The sequence below is a fragment of the Gorilla gorilla genome, chromosome 10 (assembly GCF_029281585.2).
Source record: "Gorilla gorilla gorilla isolate KB3781 chromosome 10, NHGRI_mGorGor1-v2.1_pri, whole genome shotgun sequence".
Taxonomy (NCBI): Eukaryota; Metazoa; Chordata; class Mammalia; order Primates; family Hominidae; genus Gorilla; species Gorilla gorilla.
The window spans coordinates 118,991,130-118,999,347 of NC_073234.2; the positions used below are offsets into that span (position 1 = coordinate 118,991,130).

Consider the following 8,218-nt stretch of genomic DNA (forward strand, 5'->3'; position numbering starts at 1 on the left):
AGACCAATTCAAGGTTATACAGTTTTTTGGGACAGAATTGTGTCTAAAACTCAGGTTTTCTAAAACCTAATCATTAAAAAGTCCACTATTTCACTGATAATGTTTGCTATAGCATGCAGAAGAAAGTCATCTGGGGCCGACTTATGTTTGTAGCACTTTAAATTGAGATGAAAGAAGAAGTCCCCTGCCATTCCATGTAGCACTAAATACATGCTCCACCAGAAAGGCAATGCGTTCACAAAACGATTTGCTTATTCAAGGCCAGGGATTTCCTCAAAACATGCCTATGACCCACTACAACCCTCATTTGCAAAATCCAGGAGAATTCATACTCAACATCCATGTTGAGGAGGGCGCACTTAAGCCTCCCAAGGCAGCCTGCCCTGCTTCTGTTCAAATAGAGCTTCCTTTTGTTGACAGCAATTGCGCCAGCTGAGCGACTCTTTTGAGCCACACAACAAAAAGACACGAAAAGAGGCAGCTTTCAAGATATAATCTATGGGTAAGACCACCCCTTCCCAGGCAAGCGGGGAGGCTGTCAGCTGTCGGCCGGCCGCGGGACTGCATTCCAGGGTGGAGCAGCAGCGTGTGCCCTCTGCCCAGAGCCACCCCACCTCAGCCTGATAAAGGCCAGGCTCTGCGTCCTACAGGCGGCATTCCTCCGTGAGGCAGCTGCGCTTAGGTTTCAACGCGTCCCATTGTACTGTTGATTTAATGAGGCCTCTCAGGCACTGTGTTTGTAAATGACAGTCATCATAATGCCAAAGCCCCAGAGACACAGACATCTCGGTGTTCTGCCCTCTGAGAAGCCTGAACCATTAAAGGAAATTTGTTTTAATTTAAAAATAAAATATAATCATAGTAACACCCACATTACCCTCTGGTGGATTTTATTAATTCTCCTCTATTCCAGACAAGTCATTATGGCAAATAAGAGTATAAACTTTGGAGACAGAAACAAGTCCTGACTTCACACCTGCTATTTGGGACAAGTTATTAAGCCACTTTGAGCCTCTATTTTCTAAGTCATAAAAAGGATATTAAAATCATACCTTCCTCAAAGTGCTACTGGAAGGCTGTGTAAGATAATAAATGGACAACACTCAACATGGCTCCTGGTAAATATATGTGATACTGAAAAACAATAGCCCGAAACGATTTTATGTATCACTATTACCTAAACTTCCTCTTTGCCTTTCTGTACCAGGTCAGAGAAAATAAGTTGCTATTTGGAAAGTGTGATTAGAGGAGTGATTGGCACATGATAAATGATTTATAATTGTCAGCTATTATTGTTGTTGTTGTTGTTGTTGTTGTTATTGAACAAGAAACAAACTACAGAGCCTTTGGAATCAGAACTGAATTGATCTGACCCATTTGATTAACTAATGGAATTCTCGGTTCTGAAATTTTGAGAGGAAAAGGAAGATGAAACCTTACAAGGAATGGAGATGGAGTATGGTCAGCAATAAGCTAGACCAGAGATAGACAAACTAGCACCTAGAGGGCAAATCCTGCCCACTCCCTATTTTTGTAAATAAAGTTTTATTGAAGCTCTTTTTGCATTATAGTTAGAGTTGAGTCATTGCAAAAAAGACTTATGACATACAAAACCTGAAATATTTACTCTCTTCCTGCTTACAGAGAAAGGTTCTTGAGACCTAGGCTAGGAAGAAAGAAACAGGCCTAAAACAGCATCTGGCACATAGTAGGTCATCAGTAACTATTTGTTTAAAAAAATTCACAAATTGAATAAATGACTAGGCAGGAAACAGCTGATTTATCATTGGTCCTGACCTATCCAGGTCTTCATGAAGTCACAACCACTTCATACTGATGTGTCAGCTCTATTATTGTCCTGAGGAATTCTTTGAGCCATTGTTGGGAATGAATAGGGCATAAATATCACTTGTAAATCAGACACAATGGTACTGAGTTCCTGATAGTCGGCTCCAAGTGTTGCATGCTCTGCCTGATTCAAGCAGGAGAGGGAGAGAGGAAGCTAGTAATTGCAGAAAATACATTGAACTTTATATTGAGATAATATGAAGAGTAGAGAGCAAAGGGGACAGACCGTAGTCAAAGACTCTAAAATAGTACATTTGTCTCTAGTTGTCACAAAGGAAACAGATACATCTGATCCCAATCCTGCTTAACTCTACAGAGTATAATTTTAAAAAGTGGACCTCTACATTCAGAGAGGTCAATCAATGAGCAAAGAACAAAAACAAGAAAAAAGCTGGAGTTCAGATTTGGTTAGGGTTTGGGTTGGACTATATTATTAGAACATAATTGTCTGCTGAAACTTCTGCCAAAGTTCCTAGTTCAAACGTGAATGCCTGGCCATCTCCCTTTGATCTCTGTATCTACCCACAGAGCTTAACACATTGCCCAGTACACAGGGGGCCTTGAGCAAGACCAGATGAATGAGCAACTGGAATAAGTCCTCAAAGGCCTCAAAGAAGTGGTAGAACAGCTGTCCCAAATGACTACTGGGCAGTAAAGTCAATGCCTGATGATGTCTTTGCCTAAGTCTGCAGTTTGACTCCTGGCTTCATGACTTGCCCTAATAATTTGTCATTGACTTCCTAGCAACTCTCTCACCTTCTCTTATTAGTAGCTTAAATTTTGTCTGATAAGCAGCCCCTTTGCCATTCTCAGCTGTGTGGTTTGGCTAATTACTCCTTTCCAGTCCCAGAGATGGATCCCAATTGGTTTTCATATATCCCATCCCTCTAGTCACATTGGTAATCTATTTTACAAGAAAAACACCATAATCTTCGTGGCTTTATTATCATAGGTGTTTATTTCTTGTTCATATGAATGGATCCCAATTGAATGACCCTGTTCCATGCAGTGATTCTGGGACCCAGGTTCCTTCTATTCGGTTGATCCACCCATCTTAAACATGTGGTTATGGTTCCAACTATGCCCTGGGAGTCATCTTCACTCCAGTCAGCCAGAAAGGAAAGAAAGCATCAGGATCATGTCACTTCTGCCCACATTTATTAGCCAGAATTCTGTCACATGGCCAAATCTAACTGCAAGGGAGGTTGGGAAATGCAGTCTAGCTTCTGCAGAAGGAAGGATAACTTGATTTGGTAAACAGTGAGTTAGTCTGTGCCACAGATGGGCATTAAACTTAATCAGAGCCAATAATGCATGAAGATAGGTTTGCTGGGGATTCTGGGGAAAATAATCATTGCATGAAAATATGTTTACTAGGGATTATTTTCCCCAGATTTGCAAACTCTCTTTTCCCATTGATTGGGTGAAGGGAGGAAGTGTCCCTTAAATCCTGAGGGCTATCGAGTAGCCTGAGCATGGAGCCAACCTGGAAGAAGCAGAGCTGAGACACAGATACTGAGGACATCATTCAAAGCCTGAGTCAAGCCGTGCCTGAAGCCAGACCTATCTCTGAATTTTTCATTTGTGTGAATCAATAAATTCCCTTTTGGTTTATGCCAGTGACTTGGGTATTCTCTCTCTTGCTACTAAAATTGTCTGAGTTATATCATTATTGTCAGCCATCAATGAACTCTACCCTCCTCTCCTCCCAATTCTGTTGATGGCAAAGAGGTAGCAAAAGGAAAGATTAAGAGTTCAGAATCTGCAGCCAAAGAACCTAGATTTGAACCCCAAACTACAGCTCTTGTCCTTAGGCATGTCATATCTTTGTGCCTCCATTTGTCCATAGATAAATGAGAAATAATAATAGTACCTACCTCATAGGATTGTTGAAGATGGATGAGGCAATTTATGTAAGTGCTGAGAATATGCATGACACTTAACACAACTATAGAAATACTTACGGTTGTTACTATGCAGATGAACCAGAGCTATGTTGCTTCTTTTGCCCTCACTTCAGCCAAAGAAGGCATCTCCCTTTTCAGCTCTGTGATGTTTCCCCTCACCTCTCTCCTCCTTCCCTCCTTCTCTTGCCTCTCAAACCCTCTTTTCCTCCACGCTTGCTCTTCCTCCTATCTTACTGGCATGGACTGTGGGGAGGAAATTATTATTTCACTACCCAAAACCAATTGGTTGGCTCACCCTGGATAAAATGATCTTTCTGGACCCTAGAGATGCCATGTATTAGCAACCAGAGAGACACACAAGCGTAGACAATCAAAGACCCAAAGCCACATTTCCCAGGTGTAACTGAAAACTCTCTCTTGGAAGGTGACAGGAGGGGACCCAAGTGCAAAGTTCAGAATGCCCTCTTCGTGCTACTAAAATGTAACTGGCATGAACTGCTCCACAAACCAGAGGCAATTGTTCATTGTCTTAAATCACCTCCCTAGGCCCCATGAACCTTATTTGACAAGAAATTCAGTACCTCTTTCTAGACAAGTACACCTCACCCCACCTTTGGAGAGTTGACAAACCCTAAGGGATTGTACAGTTGGAAAGGGGTTTCAGTACAGCTCCCCTGCTCAGGCTGGGAGAAAAACGGGGTGGAGTGCTGTCATTGCCCCTTGCCACCACACGAGGTCACTGTTAAGGACAGATGCTGCCATAGTGCCCTCTGGTCCCCTCTCCAGCACTGGAGGTTTCCTGGTTCTCTGAGGGAAGCCCGCCCTTGTGCCAAGTGTAACTAAGGGCACCTGATTTTCGGATGGGCGCTTTCAGTTCACACGCAGCGCCGCCTTCCAGAACGTCAGCCAACCCCAGGCTCACCAAATCAGGATTCACGCTTTCAACTAACTCTGCAGGAAGAGAATCACCGTCCACCATTTCCCTGACAACTTTACCATTTTAAAAAGCGGTTGCATTCTAGCCCCCTTCCCCCATGAGGGTGAAGTGCCCTTCGACAGGCCATTGCCCTCTGTGGTTCCAGGAGGCACCTGTCCCGCTACAGAGAAAGGAAAACAACACATTTAAAATCAGGCAGCTGGTCCCACCACATGGTAGTCAGTCTCCTGCTAACTCCTCCTGGGCAGAAAGGGAAGTGACAGAGGACAGGGAATGAGGCATCTGCAGCGCGACTTCTGCTCCCCCACCCACACCCATGGTTTTTGTCTGTGGGCTCTCACTCCAAGAAATTGTTCACTTTGGGAAGCCGAGGCAGGCAGATCACGAGGTCAGGAGATGGAGACCATCCTGGCTAACACGGTGAAACCCCGTCTCTACTAAAGATATTAAAAATTAGCGGGGTGTGGTGGCACACGCCTGTAGTCCCAGCTAGTCGGGAGGCTGAGGCAGGAGAATCGCTTGAACCCGGGAGGTGGAGGTTGCAGTGAGCCGAGATCGCACCACTGCACTCCAGCCTGGGCTACAGAGCGAGACTCCCTCCCCCACCCGCAAGGCCCACAAAAAAAAAAGAAAAAAAAAAAAAGATTGTTGTGCCTGCCGATAGAATCCCTTGGTTTAATTTTACTAAAACTACAAGACGAGGAAGAAAATATAACTTTTGTGTTTATTTTTCCTAAAGTCTATTGACCTTCCTTTTTGAACTGCACAATCCCCTGGGGTGTGGACTATTAGGGGTGGCTCGTACGCCTTTAAGAGCAAAATCAGCCATTACTCAAAGACACTTCATCTTTTTTTAACTTTTGTTTTCTGCTTAATGTTTCCCAAAGCATGAAGTAAGTGCTTTTTCCCATTATATTTTTTCAATAACCTCTATGCATACAAAATTTAGATAATCATTAAAATATGCAAGGTATTATATTAAATGCTTGAAATCAGTGTTTTTTTGTTTTGTTTTGTTTTGTTTTTTGAGACAGTCTTGCTCTGTCGTCCAGGCTGGAGTGCAGTAGCGCCATCTCAGCTCACTGTAACCTCCACCTCCCGGATTCAAGCAATTCTCCTGCCTCAGCCTCCCAAGTGTCTGGACTACAGGCACGTACCACCACACCTGGCTAGTTTTTTAGTAGATACAGGGTCTCATCATGTTGGCCAGGCTAGTCTCAAACTCCTGGCTTCAGGTGATCCACCGACCTCGGCCTCCCAAAGTGCTGGGATTACAGGCATGAGTCACTGCGCCTGGACCTTGAAGTAGGTGTATTCTTTAAGAGTAGGATTGATTAATCAGATTTTTGCTTTTTCAGCTACCAGAGAGGGTTTTTTTCTTGTTTATCCTTCCCACAGTTTCTACTGTTCTGTCTTCCTCCCTCAATTTTTTACTCTTTTTACCCTCTTGATCCTTCAATTTTTTTGCTACTGTGATTGTTAGCCATATTAAACTGAAATGTTTTAATCAATGTATTTATTTAATAAAATGTAATATTGTCTGTTCTTTAAGAAATTGCTTTAGTGGAACTTTTTTCTACAGTAAAGACACAAAAAAAAATACCAAAGTAATAAACTGTATGAGCTAAAACTATAAAACTTAGGAATAACATAGCAGAAAAGTCTTGTGACATTAGATTTGGCAATGATTTCTTGAATACAATGCCAAAAGCAGAGGTAACAAAAGTAAAAATAAATTGTACTTCATCAAAATTAAATACTTTTGTGCAACACGGAACACTGTCAGCAGAGTGAAAAAGCAACCCACAAAATGGGAGAAAATATTTGTAAATCATATGCCTGATGAGGGATTAATTCACAGAATATATAAAGAATTCCCATAACAAAAAACAACCAGATTAAAAAATGGGCAAAGGATTTTATCAGACATTTTGCTGAAGAAGATATACAATAAGCACATAAAAAGATGTTCAGTATCATTGATCATTAGGGAAATGCAAATCAAAACCACAGTGAAATACCACTTCACATCCATTAGGATGGCTACTTTCAAAATACCAAAGGTTGGCAAGGATGTGGAGAAATTGGAACCCTTGTGCACTGTTGGTGAGAATGTAAAATGGTACAGCCACTTTGGAAAACAGTACAGTGGTTCCTCAAAAATCAAAACATAGCCTTACCATGTGATCCAGCAATTCCATTTTCCAGGTATATACCCAAAATAATTGAAAACAGAAATGCAATGAGATATTTGTACACTAGTGTTCTAGCATTATTCACAAAACTAAAAAGACATTCTACTAAGTGAAATAAAAGAACACAAAATCACACATATCATATGATTCCACTTACATGCAGTACCTCAAATAGTCAAATTCATAGACACAGAAAGTGGAATGGTGGTCGCCAGCATCTGGGGGAAGGGAGAAGAAGGACTTACTGTTTAATGAGTACAGAATTTCAGTTTGGAAAGGTGAAAAAAATCTGGAGATGGATGGTGGCAATGGTTGCACAACAATGTGAATGTTTTTAATGCCATCAAACTGTACACTTACAAATAGTTAAAATAGTAAAATCTGTGTTGTATATATTTTACCACAATAGAAATAGAAAAGAAAATGAATTGCTTTTTGACTTATGTATCCTTAAATTATATTTTCTTAGGTTAATCGTCCTCGAAGAGAGAGAGAAACAAAAGAAAAATGAAAAAAGGAAAGATATTTTCTCCACAAAGACTCAGAAAAGCTACAATCCTAAGAAGTCAAAACTATAATGGGCTTGAGTTGAAGACTCCAAGGATCTTTACAGTTATGTGACCTGTCCAAGGTTCCACAGCTCACCTTTTCATTTTGCACTGGGCCCAAGTTATGTAGCCAGCCTGCTTAGAGATCTCTACTTACCACAGTTTTCTGATTTATAAAACAAAGATAATAATATTGTTAAATTAAATGAAGCCTAAAGCTGCCTCCCTGTGTATTTTTAATTTGGCCTAAAGGTTTCTTCGTACAGAGTGAACTATAACCTGACTAGATGTGTGATCTACTCTTGTGCCAATCATCAAGTTTTAACCAATCGAAGGGAACCAACTGCTTAAACCATGTTCAAATAAGGCAAATGTCCAGCTGTAACCACTTCAGCTGTTTCTGTGCCTCACTTCTGTCTTCTATACATCACTTTCCTTTTTCTATCCATAAATGTTTTTTGATCATGCAGCAGCATGAGGTTGATCTGAACCTACTTTGGTTTGGGAGACTGCCCAATTCGTGAATCAATTAAACTGTTAAATTTAATTTGTCTAAGGTTTTTCTTTTAGCAGTAGGTTCCCCATAGGAGATTTGAGAAGATTAAATAGTAAAATAGATGGAAAGTGAAGAGCACATGACAATTACTTCTAAATTTACCCAACAACAATGTGTTGATTGGCTACTGTGGAGCAGGCACTGTTCTAAGCACTGGAGAAATGCTGTGGAAAGTTCCTCTCATGGACCTCACACTTCCGTTAGGGAAGATCGACAGTAACAAGATA

At 41.2% G+C, this 8,218-nt stretch overlaps 1 long non-coding RNA gene across 2 annotated transcripts in view; it reads left to right on the forward strand.

Moving 5' to 3' along the window:
• The window catches only part of LOC109029108 (uncharacterized), a 30,829-nt gene extending 23,243 nt beyond the window's left edge, over positions 1 to 7,586 (forward strand). For both annotated transcript variants that reach the window (XR_010129404.1, XR_008670317.2), the window contains one exon: positions 7,357 to 7,586. This is a non-coding gene — a long non-coding RNA (uncharacterized lncRNA). The remainder of the gene's footprint in view (positions 1 to 7,356) is intronic.
• Positions 7,587 to 8,218: the final 632 nt, after the last annotated feature.